Source organism: Antechinus flavipes, chromosome 5 (genome assembly GCF_016432865.1).
Source record: "Antechinus flavipes isolate AdamAnt ecotype Samford, QLD, Australia chromosome 5, AdamAnt_v2, whole genome shotgun sequence".
In the NCBI taxonomy this organism is placed as follows: Eukaryota; Metazoa; Chordata; class Mammalia; order Dasyuromorphia; family Dasyuridae; genus Antechinus; species Antechinus flavipes.
This window is the reverse complement of record NC_067402.1, coordinates 164992813-165012287: the sequence shown is the minus strand read 5'-3', so window position 1 is coordinate 165012287 and position 19475 is coordinate 164992813. Positions and strand designations below refer to the sequence as shown.

Below are 19475 nucleotides of genomic sequence, written 5' to 3'. Positions count from 1 at the left end.
GTGTGTATGTGCGTGTGTGAGTATAATTTGGTATGGATAGGTATTGTTGCTGGCTCCTTCCAAGAACATAATTAAAGATTCCGCAAATGACACTCCAAACCCCTTCTGACTTAGAATTTGAAAAGGTTTCTTGCTTTCTAATGGGGGAAAGGGCTGTGGAGATAGGGAGGGGGGAGGGCTAAGAGAAGTGGAAAAAGGTATAATTATAAAGTGTTAAAATAGCCAGGTGTACTTCAGCGCGGAAATTACAAGTATTTTTTTTTTTTTACGCAATCATGATGGTTTGTCTGATAACGACTGTGTAATTTAATAATTAATGTGATTCGAGTTGTCTTAAAATGTAATCAAACTGAGGTAGACAACACTTATTGGAAGAGGTACGAGTGTTGGAATTCGTGAAGAAAGGGAAGCATGTCTAATTTTATAGCTTCATTGATCTGGATATGAAAGTTTCTGCATCAACTCAGGCGCTCCTGAATCAAGAGGATTTTACAGTTACTCCAAGTATCTTGAAGGAAAGAGGAGGAAGGAAGGAAGGAAAGAAAGAAATGCTAGATTTCTAAAAAGGGATGATATGGAAAGTGATCAGAATTTTTTGGACAGAAACTATAAATTTCATCTAATACTCGATAACAAATTATGATTATTTTTATTTAAATTATTCCTTAGCAAGAGGTATGATAATGACTATATATCATAATAATGCCATTGGGGGGAAAGGACTACATTGATAAGATTGTATTTACAAATAATATTATTCATGTCCTTGCTGGAAGATTTACAATCCATAATTCTTTCTGAAGCTTTTCACATGCTCTCGCCTGTGTTAAGACCATTCAAGGCTTTATGATTCATTTCCCTGGCAACTAACTTTCCCCCAAGGTGCTAGATTCTTTTTCTAGTATGTTAAGTGTTATGAGTTGAGAGCTTTAGTGGTAGCCAATTGTTCCAGCAGCTGAGATTAAAAGGGGGGTTAGGGAGTAGGGTAGAGGAGAAGTTGATTGTAGAATGTGCTAAAAAGTGAATGACCAAGCACAATTTATATAATACTTGCCCTCATTAAGAATGTCACATTGTTTGTAAACATGATCAAATCCATTGTTTCAATGGAGATAATTAGATAAATTAAATATTGAATTTCCTTTTGGCAGCTTTATTTGAAAAATTAATCTTGATTATTCCAAATCCCCTGGTTGCTTTTTCTGAAAGGTCGCTTTCCAGATTTATATATACATTTTCTGCCCCTCTCATTCCCTTATCTATATATTTATAGATAGCTATAAACTCTATTAGTTATTTTTTGAAGTGTTATTATGGTTTCTCTTCAGGACTCCAGAGATCTGGCTGAATCAAAGCAGTATCTTATCGACACCATCATGGTTTGATTCGTAATATGCCTAGTTAATGAAACCTCCCTCAACTTAAGCCAGGGAGCATTAGTAGCATCTGAAAGAAGTTCCCTTTGTCATGTCAGATTATGAAAATTCAACTTGTACTTTTCCTCTGATAGATGAATGGTGGTGTAGTGCTCAAACTGCTCCCTCTGAAAAGAGTCTTTGTATCATAGCCTTGTAGACCACTATTCAAATTCTAGAATGACTCCCTTTCCACTATATGTGCAAATATTTCTTATATCCGGATGATCACTTTGGGAACCAGAATCAAATTGTTTTCTTTATCAGGAGAGGCAGAGAGACACAGAGAGACAGACACAGACAGAAAGAGACAAACAGAGACACAGACACAGAGAAAGTGAGTTAGAGTTAGTTGTGTAAAGAATAGTTTGGACATTTGTTTTCAGAACATGCGTTTTATTTTTTTTCCTAATTCTGAAAATACTTATGATCCACCCAACTAAAAATTAATGGTAAATTAAATAAATTCTCTATGTGGTCCAGAAAAGTCATGTTTTCCCAAAGAGCTTTTAATTTAGTTTGTATTAGCTACCAAGTTGGAAGGAAGGAAGGAGTGAGAAGGAGAAAATGTTTGGAATCTCTCTACCAGTAAATTTTACTGCCATGTTCACAATAGCTGGGAAGATTTATTATTTCAGGGAATGGTCTGTTTGTCATGTACAGTATATTGCCTTTCAGACTAAATTGCAGTCTGCTAGACAGAGGCCTGTTCCTAAAGCAACTTGAGGAGGCTTTTCTGGTGTTGAATTTCGAAAGTAGTAGAATATATTTTCAGTGGCATTTTCCCATAAGAATGTTATTAGATACTTTGCAGAATAAAATATGTTTGAGTCCTCCAGGCAGATGAACAAATAGCTTTTAAGATGAATGATCACTCATGATGGCCCATTGACCATCCAGTGTTTAAAGGGCCCAGGTCATGTGAGACTCTAGTGGTATAAAAATTGCTGTTCCCTAAGTTTAAATATTTGTTATACACCCTTAATGATGGAACTTTAATATTTTTACACAATATTTCTGAAAATTGAAGGTTGCCACAAGACTTTTTGAAAATGAATAATATAGACACTGAATTTTATTTCATGTTAAATTTAAATTGATTTTGCATTTTTAAGCCCCTGGATCCTGAAATTACTTTTGCTACAGGGTGTTAAGTTGTTTGGTAAGATTTCTTCTGTGTTTTGGTGGTTGTGGTGTGTGTTTGGGGTTTTGGGTTTTTTGGGTTTTTGTTTTTGTTTTTGTTGCTGTTTGCTTATATGTGTTAATGTGTACATATTAACTTCATTTTCTTTGTGACTGCAGTTTCTAGAAAAGAGGAGAGTGTCTTAAATTGTAAGTTTCAGGGGGGAAATGATCGCTTTAATATTGAAGACCAAATAACTAGTTGTTGAGATTTGGAATTCCAGAATGCTAAAAGACCTAGATAAAGCTGCCAAACCAATTAAAACCAATATTTAATGTTCTGCCTCTTATATAAGTAACAGCACTAAAAATGTGAAACTTGATTATCATACATTATTGACTTGAAGTCAGTATTTGTTTTTGTTTTTTTTAAAGAAACTTTTTCCTTTGAATCTCCTTAGTAAAGATTAGGGGAAAAAAACAATTTTTATATTGAGGCACAATCAAACTAGTCTATCTCGATGACATTTTTGTTTGCTTGTTTTCAGAATGCCATAACACTAGAACTAGGTTGCTTTTTAGAGAAAGGCTTTGATTTTGTCTGTCTCCCCTTCTCCCCAAGTCCATTAACAAAAGAAACTCAGAAATTGATTAAAAACAGTCAAAACTTGGGATAGAACGAGGGGATTGCATTCAAATTGTTTGGGGGCCAAAAGCAAGGGCTAAAAACATATTTGCCTGAAAATCAAACTAAGCTTTACTGGGATAGTAATGTAGGTTCTCTTAAACAGAATCAGTGAAATTAGTCATTTAGTTTGGGGCAGGGATAAACTTCAGTCAGCTTGATGTTTTTAGTGCCTGTGAATAAAGTTATCTTCAAGCACAAGACATTGATGTTGTCAGAAAACTAAAATGTTACCTCATAAGAATGATTGAGTACTACGGAACATTATTATATATCATCCACATAAGATTGCAGTCCTTGAATTGTGCTGCTTTTATCTCTAGATTGAGTCAAATTCACATTTATGTTCCATATGCTAATTAACCAACAGGAGATATTTTAGTTCAAGCTATATTTTGGTTTACAAGGCACTAGCAAAATTGAGTGTCATAAGTAATGGGTTCCATTATTCATGTGGCATTTAAAATATATTTGAAAAAATGTAATTACAAATAATAAAATACAGAGAGTGATCAGCTTACAGGCTTGATTTCTGATGGGCACTATGAAACAGAATTAACATGAGATGACTCCAAAATGGGAATTATGCTTATGGTGAGAATATTTTTTAAAACTATTAAGAGAATTTAAAAACACATTTTCAGGTAGGATTTCTTGTTTAACAGCACATATCTTAGAATCAGCTGTTTTATGAGATAAGAGCTTCATTCCATGGTGACATTTTGGAATACTAATGTTATCTTTGATCTTGTTAGTGGTATAATTTTAATTGTTAAATCTTCCTATTTAATTGTAGTTTGCTCTATTTGAGATTACTTGGACATCCGTTGATGAGATGCAGTGAGAGGGAGAAAAAAGAATCTTGAAAGACAAGATAAAAAGGAGAAAGGATCTTCAGATTTAAACCCAGTAATTAAGATTTCATGGTGCCATTGAGCATTCCCCCTTCTCTCCCCAAATTACTTTTCTGGCAGTCATGATAACAATATATGTATGTGTATTTGGCTTCTGATGAAAGATTCTGCAAAACCCCTTGCATTTTTAGATAAATCTTTAAACTTTACATTTGCATTCACTCAAGGCTTTTCTTACAAACCACACATATACACACACTAACTTCTCATTTTAAAATATTGTATTTCATTATCCATAATATTATGATTCACTTTCAAGGTAATTGTCCTTGTTGAAGAGTTTATTTAGACTCAGGAGACTGAATTTTATAATGAATCCCTAAAGTTATGTTAGAATACCCACACAGACACACAACTCATAAAGAATTATGTAAAAACAATTCTACACTGAAAAATTTATACAATGTAAGAAATACATTTCAACAGCAAGTGACCCTTAAGAAGTTAAATTAATAAACCAAAAAGGTATCTTATGCTGAGGCTCTGTACTCTTTAAATCCAATGAATAATTCTAATACTTTTCCTTCTTTATGGGAAGACTGCGTTTTTATATTTTATTTGCAGGTCATGTCATCATAGAGAGGTATCACCTGATGTGATGTGATGTTCTGTTTGCTTGATGAAGCCATTGATGGTAGGGCTTGCGATCCTGCTAAGATCTCCCAATTCATTAGCAAGCATAAGTCTTTATGTAGCAATTGAGTTTGCTTTCCCTCTCAAGGAGGTACTGGGGTGACAGAATGGAGCTTGCATCAAGTGGTGTGTGCTACTTGTGTAGTAGTGCAGAAAATGTATTTTTATTTTCTGTTAAGAAAAGGCCCTTGCTAAAGCTAAGAGAAGTAGAGCTGCACCCTCCTGGACAAACCTATGCAAGGAAACAAAAACTAATTAGAGCAATAAATGTGATGCTCTCAGGTAATTGTGAAATAATTATTCCCCTTTAGCATCATCACTATTTAATTGGTTCATCCAATATTTCTATGCTCTGAATCTAAAGGTGAAGAGATGGAACTCTTGGCTTTCCCTCAGGAATTTATTTTTCATTTACTATTTGCTTTAGCCTTTTTCTCTTAAAGGACTTTGTAAGAAAAGGAGAAAAAAAGACATTTTGGAGGCTTTTTGAACAGCTTAATTTTTTTTTCCATCTGTTTTTAAAAGCAAAATAAGTTAATTGTAGGAAGTGAATCCTAAAAAGTATTTCTGTAGAAGTGTTAATTCAGTTATGTGATATAAACATTTTTATAAGCTCTTAAATGTCTTTAAGATTTATATACACCATTTTAAAAACAAGCCTTTAAAATTCAGAATTGCATATTATATTGAATGAGGCTAGTTGGTTCTACATGACAGTCTTCATATGCACCCAATGTGATGATCAAAAAGCATACAATAATTAAAACAACATTAATGAAAATGATCATATATGTATGTGTGCATCTATATACATACATACACACATCTAAGGTTATATGTATATGACCTTAAATGATCTGTGAAATTACTTTTGTTACCTATTAAAATTTTCGAAAATGATTGTCTTAAATATTCTTGCCAATCAAATCACATCACAGGGACTTTCAAAAGAATTATGTAGAAAACATTTTAAAGGAAATTATATTTAAACTATATTTTATTAAGAACAAATTTTAGTTATAATGGTATAAATCAATGTGAGAATGATGTGGCCTTGTAACCTAAGAAAGAGGAAGAGAAACAGAGGAGGGATCTGTTTTTGTGCATACATGCAGGAGTGCGAAAGAGAGAGACAGAGACAGAGACACAGAGAGAGACAGAGAGAAATCAAAAGAAAAACTTTGAAGAAGAAAAAAAAAGAAATAAATTGAAGAGGTAACAATTTCAGGGATCTATCTTCTTCTTCATCTTTGAGAAATAAGAATCCCCCAGGTAGGTTTTTTTATTTACAAATAGTTCATTAACTACAGTATGGATTTTAAAACAGGAGATACTCTACAATATTTGGATTTCCAATCTGAGTAGTTCAAGAAGCTAAAGAGGTTCATCGTTTCAATGGGACTCCCTGATTGTATGTTAAATTGTATACCCCTTAAAAGAGCTACATTGCCTGACATTTTCAGTCCCTCTCATAGGCCTGAGGAGTTCCTGTTCTCATAAATGATAGTGATAACACAAGAAGATTAGAATTAATTTAAATTCACTTTTTACACAATACTGACGTATTTAGACAACTTAATTTTTGCATGTGTTTTAAAAGCAACTAATTATAATTACACATATTCAATAGATAGGTAATCATTATTATTATGCTTTCTCAAAAAAAAAAGTTCATAATTTTCAAGTCCTATATAATGCCTTTATTGAAGGTCATCAAATTGTCAGGAAGTATTTTATACCTTTTCCCACAAACTGTGTCATCATTTCTCTTGTTCTCTCTCTTATACTCTTTATGGAACTTAGATCCTATTTCATATGATGGATTAGCTCAATTTTGGAATTTAGATTATAAATCTCTAAAAAATATTTGTAATGTTTTTTTCTACTGTCTATGATTATCTTTCACAAAAGCTAATTTGAGTTATACCAACTCTATGAGGTCAAGTTCATAAACATATTGAATGGAACATATACTAACTAAAAACAGCCTTCATTTGCCCAAAATTGTACCCACTCACTGGTATTGGGGCTCAAGTAATTGTTAAACGGATACAAAACATAGCATCATTGTGCTTTTGTACAAATAGACTTGAAGCAACAACAAAAAGAAAACTAAAAACTAAAGAATTATGTTATCTGAAAGAAAATTTAATTTGAAAAACAAAAGTGAACTCTACTGGGGTCAGCTGTGTCCATGAGGTCAAGAACAGGTTTATTTTGAGGACTCTTCATGAATTCTGATATTCCTCTAGAGACTATTACAATTTGGTTTCTGAGAAATAGCATTTTTACTTTGTCCAGATTTGTGATTTTATTGCTATATAGGGGACTTCTAATGAGGAAATGCTATCAATTAGTAAATATTCTGCAACTGAAAAAAAAGTGGTGTGGGTATTAGGAAGTTGAGTGATTTGCCCAGCATGATAGAAATTGTCACAGTACAATTTAAATCCAGGTTTTCCTGACTTCAAAGTTTTTCTATCTATAATACTATATTCTAGTATACCTGAAAGAGTACGGACCTTAGAGTTAAAACACATAAGTGAAAACTTAAAGGACATGAAATAAGTTTGAGCCCTGACTCTGTCAGTTAGGGTCATAATATCATAGATCTGGTGCTAAAAGGGATCTCAGAGACTATCCAATCCTAGGCCATCAAATTGCAACAGAAACAGATCCCAATCTGTTCCTCCATGCCTAAAACACACAAATTAACATCATATTGCATTTTTAAAATTTATTTTCTTAAATCATTTCCTAATTCCATTTTTATCAAACAAGCTGCACTCAGGAATCTTGTATACTTTGAGTTTGATTATTATTAAATAGAATATATCTATAGTTATAATATTAGACTTCAATATCACATTGCTGTGGCCCTGCATCCTATTCTTCCACATGGATCATGCTTTACCAATAATGTGCTTGATGGAATGTGAACCCAAGTCCTTGTCTCCTGAGCCAGTATTCTTTCCAGTTTACCACATTGTGATCTCAGCAAGAGATTTAGTTGGATTTAGAAATAAAGAACCAGGTTCAAATTTTGACTGTGTTGTTTACTATTGTGTGAGCTTAGACCAATTAACTTGACTCAATATTAAAATGAGAATGTTAGACTAAAGAATGTCAAAGTTTCCCTTCAGCTCTATATTTATGATGCTTTCTGAGACTCCATGCAGTAATTATCTTCACTGCATCAAAGAAAAAATTATGTAAATCTCTTAATGTTCTATATATGTGAATAGTAGTAGCTGAGAAGACAAGAAACTTAAGGATCAGCATCTTGACCAGAGGTATATAGCAAAATAATGGTGAACTTAGGAATAGATACCAATTGAATAGTTTATTCATTAGCACATTCCAAAACTCCAAAACTTCTATTAAAAGTTTTTTTTGGGGGGGGTTTAATGAAAAACGAAAAACCTAATTCATACCAGTGAACCAAAATTTTATATGATCACCACTTGAACACTTCTTTAGTGCTTTTTCCAGCTCAAAGTTGCCAATTTACACATTGGATACCTTAAATTTGGGGGATAGAGAGTTCTTTGCATCACTTCCATTTTTTTAATTATCAGTGAAGTTTCTCTAACATCTTTTATTGTAAACATAGAGCCAAAAAACTGGCCCTTAGTAATGAATGACTTTCTTATGAAAATCCCTCAAGGCAGCAAAAATGTGCTTGAATATTTTTTTTAACCTTTTAACCTATGGACATACCTCAACAAGGTTCATTGCTTACTTTTCTAATCCTCTTCTGTCCTTCACTCTTACTTCAACTCTTTTGACTAACCTAATACTGTAGGTGTAGCACCATCAGCCATGAAGGTAATAGCTTCTCTTTTCTGCTTAAAAAAAAAAAAGAAATTAAAAGAAACAAGGAATTCTTGCACATTTTGAATATATACACAAAAGAAATTCAACTCAAACTATGCACATGAAAGTGATTGAAATTTCAGGCTGTGTGTTGACATAAGCCAGCACCCAATACAGATTCAGCTCAACTATTTCCCTCATGCTCTGAAGTTGTAACTTTGAGTTTGTTGTAAGGCTGATGAAGCAAAAGGAAGCTAAAAATTGAGATTTCATTTCCCTATGAGATCTTAATGGAATTAAAGACAAAGTCAGAAAAACAATAAGAAAGGAAAGCATTTGTTGGCGAACTAATATGAATGTAGTTAGCTCACAAGCTCACCTTTTGACCACTGACACCATGCAACAAGTTTCCTTATTAAAAAAAAAAAAAATGATGTCTTACATCTCTACCTCATGAGTAGTTCCAAGAGAATATATGTCCAAATACTCCCAAATTGTGATGGACTATATAAATGGAAATTCAATCTTATAAGCCCCAGCTCAAATTTGAATCAAAAATCTAAATAGTACTATTTTTTTGAGTATCTCTGTGGTGTCTTTTGTTTAGATCTACTGGATTAAAACTTCTTAAAAATTTTGTTTCTGTTTAGATTTCCCAGATATTTTCTTAGGTTTAAAAAGAGAGGTCAATTTATTTTTATGATTCAGTTCTTAGAAAAAGGGTTGCGAGAACAAAATGACAACTAAAAATCAGAATCATTTCTTTGCTTTTGGTTCTATCTCTAACCTCTGCATCTTTCTAAGTATGCAACTGTATTTTGACTTCCTATTTTATAGAAGGGGTGTTGAGTTTTCTGGTTGAGCATAAGGGTAACATATTTCAGAGTGATTAACTTCATGGATGTCATTGTCTTGGCCAGCTATATTTGGCTAGGCTGCAGCTGTGTTTGCTTTCTCTAAATTGTCACTGAGAGGCCTCCAACTCCAATTATTCACTTCAACCCATGCTGTTAAAAATCTTTCCTCATGACACTCATTGTCCACCCAATCATCTTTTCCTGTTGTCCATGTCTCCAAGCCTACACAAAACCTTTTGACAGTCAAGGTACTGGTTATCACCATTACCACTTCTCCAACTGTACCTAAGAGTACTTCACTAATAAAATCACAACCCTTATTTCATCATTATACTGGCTGTCTGAATTTCTTTCTTTTTAGGAAAAAAAACTCTTGAATTTTATCTCTCCCTTGTCCCTCATTTTATTCAAAAATTTGCTTAGCTCTGTTAAAAAGTGCCCTTTTTTCCTTCTCTCTGACACATTCTCCTCTCCTTCCCTTTCCAACTGAGAAATTGGGTACTTGTTCTTTGTGACTATGCATAGTAGTGTAAAAGTGCTGACCTAAAAGCTAGAAAGGACTGGTTTCAAGTCCAGACTCTGATATGGTGCCTGTGTAATCCTGGCCAATTCACTTAAGCTTTCAGGGTTCTAGGCAATTCTTGAAGAATCCAACTAGCAAAAAATATGCCAACCTAAATGGGCTGATGGAGTTACCTTAAAATTCCCTAAGAGTTTGCTAAATCAATAAAAATGCAGGTCTAATCTTTATCTTCCTGCACAAAACAAATCACACTTAATATACAAAGGCAAATCACATTCTGTTGTGTGCAATTTAGAAAAAACCTTCCTCTTAAATTCTTAGGATTTTCAATCTTTAGGATTTACGCCTGGCTTTTAAGAACTGAATTTGTGTATATTGCAGAAGTCACCACAGCTAGCCGATATAGTAAAGCCTTTATATCAACCAGCTGAAACTTTGCACATCAAAGATAAGACTTATGGATCTATATGTGAGTCCTAAATAATGTTCTTGGGTCATCTTGCAATTTGGGATGACAATCATCTGCTTCTCAAAATCCAGTCTTTCTCCAATAAAATAAAAATGGTATTATATAACACTAACTTAGATTTATATAGTGCTTTTATGCTAGACACTGTGCCAAGTGCTTTACAATTATTATCTCATTTGATCCTCAGAGCAATCCCGGGAAGTAAGTGCAATTTGCCCCATACTTCTCCCTCTTTACCACTGCCCCCCCAAAGGTATCTAAATATCAGAACCATTTCTTTGCTGTTGGGTCTGCTTACAACTTCATGGCTCTTAAAACTGACCCCACAGCAGTCTCACTATCACATTCTAAGAATCAAATATAGTGGAACTTCATTACAGCATCCCTAGTTAATGTTTTCTCTCTCAGAACATTCATGCTTTAAAGTCTCAGCCAAAGACCCATAAAGCTGTATTACTCCCATATAAACTTTCAGAAAATGCATGGTCCCCAGGAAAATGTTATGAAGACTTTTTTTTCTGTCTGCACAGTGATTGAGAAATAAAATGCAGTTCATGTTCCAGCTGTGAACTTGTGATCAGGCCTTCCATTCTGGGAAGGGGTGAGACGAAAGCAATATCCCCATCCAATATCCCCATATGCGCATTCTGAAAAACCCATCTCTATGCCAGCTGAAATAGATTTAGATTTTCTTATGGGAAGAGAATCAGCTGCACAATATGAAGGCTGGTTTTCACATAATGGGAATCCTAACCCTAGGGGAAAAAAGAGGGGGAGGAAACAATAGTCCAACCTTTAAACAAACAAACAAAAATTGATATAAATATGGTAGGCCCTCACTTAGTAGGAATGTTATAGACACTGGTGCCTAATGTTGAGTTTCCTGAGCCCCAGGATATCTGGAAAACATTTAAATTTAAAGTAGGCAACTTGATTCTTTATTTGATTCTATCAAAAAAAAATTGTGCATTTATTACATATAAATAAGAAGTCACCTTTCTTGCATTAAGACATTCCAGGGTTAAAAACTTGAATGAATTAATTTAGTTAATTAATGAATTGCATAAATATTCCAAATTGAGATTTTCAGTGCTGAAACAATCATGCATGGTGTCCCTGCTAGTATGTTTGCTTACTAGTCCTCTTTACCTATCTTTTGACTTTGCTAATATAGCCTTTGGGGCAGCAAAGTAGTGCAGTCATTAGACTGCTATACCTGAAATCACGAAGTCCTGAATTCAAATGTGATCTCAGTTTCCTCATCTACAGATCTGGAGAAAGAAATGACAAATCATTTGAGTATCTTTGCCAAGAAAACACCAAATGAGTCACAATAAGTTATACAACTGAAATGGCCAAACAACAAAATAGTCTTTATAGCAGGAAAACATCTTAGCTGCCATATAGTTTATGAAAACTGAGCAAATGAGAGTTTCTTTCAGATTGTTTTTCCCTCTAAGTTTAAAAATTGGAGGTCTCAGTGCAGATGCCGGAAATCTGTAAGACTTTGTAAAATGCCCACTACCTGCCATAAGAAGGATAAGAGAGTAGGTTAAGCTCACTGGGAAATGAGACAGTATCCCTTTACTTCCAAAGGAGTTGGTAGATTGGTAACCTTTCCAACACAGACCCTCACAGTCATCCAAGCCCACATGTCAATTGCAGGTCCAACCTGAAAGAGCCAGTAGCTTTATAAGCATGGAAGAAGCTATTATTGGAGTGATTGAAGGCGGAATTGGATTGGAAGGGTAATTGTAAACTGCCATTTGGCAAAGGCTAACATCAATGAAACCTCTAGAGAGTAGGATGTCTTCCAAATAGATATAATACTGTTTATTTGTTTTTTCACCTCGATGAATAGTTTTGCAAATATTCTGGGGAGTTTTCCTATAACTATATTGACCTATTAGCTAAATGGGCATTATGTCACTGAGATCAAAATTTCATACCAATATATTATAAAAAGTTACAGGTACTTGAATGGTTCTATGTCACTTGTGTCAGCCATCTGGCTTTCTTTTCTACTCATTTTTTTTCTCTTGTTTATTCAAGTTGTGACTCTTATGGGTAGGATTTACCCCATGTCTATGTTCAAGGCAGAAGTGAGTACAGAGCTGGAAATACCAATGGACTGATATAATGTGATCCCAGGCATCGTTGTGGCATGAATTATGTGTGAATTTTTTTTTCTCATTCTCTCAAAATGTTCTATAAATATATGCTTCTTGTGGATGTCAGTTCTGTGTGAATCTTTTAACTGGTTCTAGGGAAAGTCCTTAAAGGGCTTAAAGGTCCTGGGGGTTGAAATAGGGAAGTATCTCTTTGGACCTCAGAACATCATAAATTAATTTAATTTCAAGTTCAATGGAACAATTGGCAGATGAATATCGTTTTGTGGGTATAAAATGTAGGTTCTCTGTTGTGCTCCAACAGTCTTTTCATTTTCATTTTTCTTACAGGTGAAATGCATTTGCTTATACCTTATTCCCCAGCCAAGTTAATTCCAGAATCTAGAAGGCAAGAGTATCATGAGAGATACTGGTTGAAAGAAATGCCAAAGTAGCATCAAGATCTTCTAATACCTCAGGCTAATTCTGGCTTACTGCTGAGATAGCATAGCAATTAACTTTGAATGTAAAGTGGATACTGGTTCTTTGCCCAAGATAACAGTATTTTTTATGAATTAGATTTCTCTTGAAGAACATATTAGACATCTGGCATCACCCCTCATATACCTCCAAAAGACAGATGCCCCTTAAATATTGTGGTTAATTGACACTTCTGATTTTCTGTCTGATATCACACAAATATCTGGCCTTTCTAAGTTTTCACTCAGTTTTACTCATTTTATATGTATTCCTCCCCCCCCCCAAAAAAAGATAATTTTTATAATGACCAGTCAATGAGCATCTTACCATCAAGACAAAACAAGATCTGCAATTTTTTCTGAATGGTTTTGTTTCCCAGTTGCAGTGATGGCCCAGTGAGGCATGGGAATCAGTCTATTTAGAAATCAGGATCCTTTGGACTTCTGCCTAGTTTTTTGGTCAAGTGCTTGAGTATTTGATAAACTGGACTTTCAAAGAATCTCAGATTCTTTTTTGTTTTGTTCTGTCCTGTAGAGGAACCCAATGCAAGAGGAGGGATAATAGAAAAGTTAGAGAATTCATGCATGGGTTGGTATAACTCACAAACCATTTCATACTGAATATTAGCTTGTCGAAATGCCTTTACTCTTGGCAGGAGACAAGCTTCGTAACCTAAGAGGATGTGATTTGAGTGGAGTTTTCATGCCCCGTGTGCTTATTGTATTCTTGCTACTGATGCAAACATTATCTATAATTACATTTTCAAGTGACTGAAAATTGCAGGCTTTGTTGAACAAAAATACAGCTGAAGAATGGAATGTATATCCACTCCACCCTCATTATAAGGCTTTCAAAAATCAAACTATAAGGCCCAATACCATGGCTCTCAACTACATGATACCAGCTCTATTCTCTGATGTTTGAACACTTTGTTAAAATGCTGGGTTTCCAAAGATGATCATATAATTGAAGGAAAACATTATCACTCCTTCAGTGGTCGCTTGTGCCATTTCCAATCTAGTTACAATGACACCTATTGTAAATCCTTTATTTTCAGGATATAAAACAAGAAACACTAGTCTCATTTTGATAAGAATGTGGGAATGTCTAGATAAGGTTGGTCAAGGTTCAGCTTTCAAAGTATTGTAGCTTCTATGGACATATGTGAATGTCATACTCTTCCTGGTTTTCACAACCCAAATGGGATTGACTCTGATCCTAGGGGATCGGCCAAAAGGAGATGGAGCATGGCCTAGATTAAAAAAAAAAATCAAAAACAATAACAATGACATTTTGTCTAGTATTTACCAGAAATGAAATCTTTCATTTCCTCATTTCAATAAGGGAGCCCTGTTTGAGTATATTATTGTTATTTTGCTGTCATTGTTATTTTTAGGAAAAAACTATACATTAAAATTCAGCATTCTAGCTGCTGTTATACCTATGTAGTCCATTATTTCAAAAACCTTTGAAATAGCTTTTAATAAAAATAGATGAGCTTGATCCTTTTGGGAAAGGCAGTAGGAGGTAACATTGACATTTCTTATATATTTTTGTATTCTACCAATGAACAAGCATTATTGAAACTTTATTTCATTCCAGGTACTATGCTAAGTTCCAGAGATACAAGGTAAAAAAGAAAAGAATCCCTAACCTGAAAGATCTTATATCCTAAGGGGGAAGGCAACATCCACCCATATAAATATACTATGCAAAATATATACAAAATAAATACAAGTCAATTTGGGGAAGGAGTGCCTTTGTAGCTTGGGTGATCAGGAAAAGCTTCAAATAGAAAGTGGTGATTGAACTGACTTTTTAAAGGGAACTAGGATTACAAGAGGTGCAAGTGAGCTTTTCATCTTTCAAGTCTATAGAACTACTTTATGGGTCTAGGTAAATCAAAATTCTTTGAGAAAGATAAGTATATTGTATTATTATAAGGAAATGTAGAGTCAGTCTAAATGATTTCATAAAAATCCCCGTAAGATCCATAACATTCCAATTCTATATTTTGTCCTCCCCAGATTGAATGAACGTCTTTGGAAATGAGAATGCTCCTACAGTTTAATTATTTTTAACCATTCACAACTCTAAAAATCTGGGGAGTATTTATAGTCGATGTAATTTTCCCCTCCATAAATAGTTTACTGCCCTTTTCAGTCATGCTTATAACTAACAAACTCAGCTGTGTGTTGGGTGTGGAGAGGCCATTTATAGTAGTGGTATATGGGTCATCAACTGTATTTATTAGTTAAACACAAACAGGGTACAGTAATTGAAATAAGATACATTTTAAGATCAGAGCAGGAAATGTATATGCTTAGAGTAACATGTGATACAGCACACTAACAAGTCTCTGTGTTGAATTTTGTGTGAGTGGGTTGTCAGGGATTTTAAAGTGATTTAGTCAATACAGTGAACACTTTGAGCAGTAGCCAAACCTCAGTAATATAATATTATGTGCAATTGAAAGGTGTAAATGAGGGCAGCTCAATTTGTATATTTCATATATTACCTCTGTGGATTACAAATATTCTCTCCCAGAGTCCATAGTGCTGTCACAATAGGTTATTTGTTTTTGCATCTGACTAATGTGTCTGTACTTAGGGATAGCTTGCATTCTTAGGCAGTCAGCAAAACTCACTTTTAAAAAGTATAATTAGTATAAAGCCAAAATAAATTAGCTTTAACTAGAATTGCCTGGGTAGAAACATCAAATGACATTATAGTTGCTATAATGAAATTAAATGGGATCTGTTATACAATTTAAGATTTAGAAAGGACAGGAATTATACCATATTAATACAACTAGTTGAAAATGAAGCAGTGAAATAGCTGCAGAACTTTGGATTTAGCTGCCATCAAAAAACTGGTTCATCTGATTCCATACTGTTAATTTGAATGGCTGAATAAGTTGTTTTGTCTTCATTTGGGCTATATATTGCAGGCTAAATATTTTGTGTACTGTGTAGGGAATGGGTACCTTTTCATTCATGTTCCTTTTGTCTAGAGTTTAGAAGAATGCTGTCAAACTCAAAAAGAAACTGTGCCACTAATCTGCATATAAGTTTTTCTAAGGGCTGCAGGTTGATTTAGATTTTAAATGTAATATTATTTATATTTTATTGTTTATATTTTGTTAAATTCCCAAATAACATTTTAATCTGGTGCAAGTTGTATTTAAGACCTAAGGCTACAAGAGACTTTAGGGAACATTTGGTCTACCTCTCTCTCTCTCTCTCTCTCTCTCTTCTCTCTCTCTCTCTCTCTCTCTGTGTGTGTGTGTGTGTGTGTGTGTGTGTGTGTGTTGTTTTCCTCTCTCTCTTCTGGAGCTTTCTGAGAGGCATCTCAAAAGCATTTCAAACTCAACATGTCCAGAAGAAGAAGAAAAAGAAGAATTCCCCCCCCCAACTTATTCCTCTTTCTAACTTGTCTATTTCTCTCAGGGATACCACTTTTCCTCCAGTTAACAAGTATCACAACTCTAGAATCATTCCTAATTCTTCATTTTCCCTTATATCACTTAGCCAATCATTTGTCAAGTCTTCTTGACTCTTAAGTCTACCACACTTTCTAGATCTTTCCCCTTTTCTTTGTTCATATGATGACCTTCCTGTTGCAGCCCTTCATCACTTCTCATTTGGATTGTTATAAAAGATTTCTAATTGGTCTTCTTGCCTCCAATCTCTGTGCTTTCTAGCCTACACTCCACATAGCTGACAAATTGATATTCCCAAAGCCCAGGTCTTTTCATATCATTTTACTGCTCAAATGACTCTCTTTTCCTCTTGGATAAACTACGAACTCCCCTGTTTGGAATTTAAAGTCCTTCACAACTTTCATACAACCTGCAACCTATCTTTCCAGCTTATTACATGTTATATTTCTTTACGCCCTTAATGTTTCTGCCAGATTAAACAACTTACTGTTTCCCTATAGTGATCCATCTCTCAACCCCTTTGATGGGCTGTCTCCCATGGCTGGAGAGTATCCTTACTTAACATCTGCCTTTAAGAATTTCTAACTCCCTTTAAAGTTTAGCATTTGTCATCATGTACATGAGTCTTTTCATGATGCTCCCATTGCTCTCCCAATAATTAGTGTCTCCCAAATTACTCTCTATTGTATTTATTCTTTATTGATATGTGTTTATCTGTGTGTTTGTTTTAAAATAGGATTTAAGTTCCTAGAGGGCAGGTATTTTATTTTTATCTTTGTATTCCCTGGGACACCAACACAAAGTTGGAAACATTTAATAAATACTTAGGGATTCAACAAGAATGCATTTCTTATGCCTTACTGTCTCCATATTTTAATCATAAAAGTTAAAAGTTATTGGCTTTACAATAGTACAAAATTTCCCCAGTCTGGTTTTTTATTTTATTTGTACATATTTCATCTTAATTTAGTCTACCATGGTAGAAAAGTGGAATACTTGGCATGATGGAAATGTATGAATATCATTCTTTTAATTTTTTTACATTTATCAGTACAGGATAGCAACAACAATAATAATAACCAGCATCTATATAATACTTGCTATTTAACAGGTATTGTTGACTTGTGAAATGAAAAAAATAATAGCTTTGATTAAAGTGGTATTTATTCAACTGAATCATATAAAAAGGCTGTTTATGAAAATTAGAGGCATCATGCAGTGGTGCTGCTTCTTAGTTAAGTTCTTCTAGGCCAGAAATATAATTTCTGATTTGGATTATTGATTAGAATTCTAGAGTTAAAGGGATCTTTCCCAGAGTCCTGTGTTAGAGCACAGGCCACCACCCCTCCCCACCTTCTTTTTGAGTTTCAACTAAAATCAGCCAGTTTACTTATTGCAGACAAAGTAGGCAAGTCCCACAGGGAGGGAAAATGTCCATGGATAATTAATAATTAAAATTATTGATACTCTACTTTAGACATGCCTATCATATTGAAGAAGTTTATTAGAATGACATTGCTGAATGTGGGCAGTACTGGGAATAAATTTTAGGTCGTTAAATATATTTATATATAATTTTTTTGGTTTACATGTAAAATTGACAGCTATTCCAGGAAAATACCTGTTTATCTGCCTCTTAAAATTTTATGAAAGAATATCCCATAACTTCTCAGTGATACCATCTTTTCATCTCTGAACCTAATAGATGGACAAATCTTCCTACTTACTAACTTAAATCCCCTCTGCTGCAGGTCTTTTTTGACAGCTTCTCTTTGTAAAAATCCTAAGTGTTCTGGAATCAAGGTTGGAGAATCATGAGATTAAATCATACCAAAGAGAAGTTTTCACTCAAGTTACATACATCTCTCCTCCTGAAATCTCTTTGTTTTCCTTTATCCATCTCAGATATGGAAGCTCAGATAGTTTTGATAACTTTCCATTCCTATTACTATGAAAAGAATTTGCTAGGATGTGTTAAAGACTGCAGAAGCTTTTATCAAACCACAACAAAAAAGTCTGGAGAGAAATAACGGAACATTGCTTCCCAAGTTTCAAACTTTGATCTTAAGTGTACTTCATTCTGTAATTTTAAAACAATCACTCTCATTCTCTGTGTGTGTGTGTGTGTGTGTGTGTGTGTGTGTGTCTGTTTCCCTCTGTGTGTGCATGTGTGTGTGTATGTGTCTCTTTTTTTCTTTCTGTGTCATACTACTAAGATTCCAGAGCCTTCATGAGATATATACATTTTCTTTTGATTTCCTGATTTTTACATTTATGCCCAGCTGTTTGTTATTCAGTTCAGCCATCAGCATCTGAGTCTCAATGGACCATGTAATATGCAGCTGTAGCCAGATGTAATGCTTCCTAGTCTTAAATGTTTGTGTTAGGAACTAAGAGTGGCAGGATAAGGACTACTGATAACAGTGTTACTGGCATTAATTTAGACTCTAGAGCTATACAAATCCAGTTTGGCAATTTTATCTCATAAAACAAAAGCCTAGTGATTTTTGCCATCTCTATCCTTATGGAGTGATGTTTACATTGTACATATCAAGTACATCAATGTTGATAGGGAAATATACAGTTAATTCAAATAACAGGAAACTGTCCAATCTTAACATAAAATTCTTTGAAAGCAGTGTTGTATTCATTAAGAAAAACTCAACCTGCATTTTAATAAAACTTCTGCTTTAATTAAACTAATTTTGTGAAATTATTTAGAAAACAATTTCATAGTAAAAAAGAGAATTTTAAGATTGTCACTTCAGTCTTGCAAACTTTCTCATTTTCATTGATCTTTCAAATTGTTTTCCCCCTTTGAATTTATATGATGCATCTTTGTTTAGTGACTATAGCTTCTACTAAATTTAATTACTTCCCTTCCAGGCTTCAAATGCTGGGTGGCTTTTATTAATTGTTAAATACTTTACACGTAAAAGTGCAGTTACTAATTGAAAATTCCTCTGTTATATGGCAAGTGACACCATCAAACTAAATGTTTGATTTAGATG

General features: G+C 34.1%; 1 protein-coding gene across 25 annotated transcripts in view; it reads left to right on the top strand.

Annotated features, from left to right (window-relative positions):
• The window catches only part of CELF2 (CUGBP Elav-like family member 2), a 974186-nt gene that overhangs the window by 613327 nt on the left and 341384 nt on the right, over positions 1–19475 (top strand). The gene's annotated exons all lie outside the window — the stretch shown is intronic.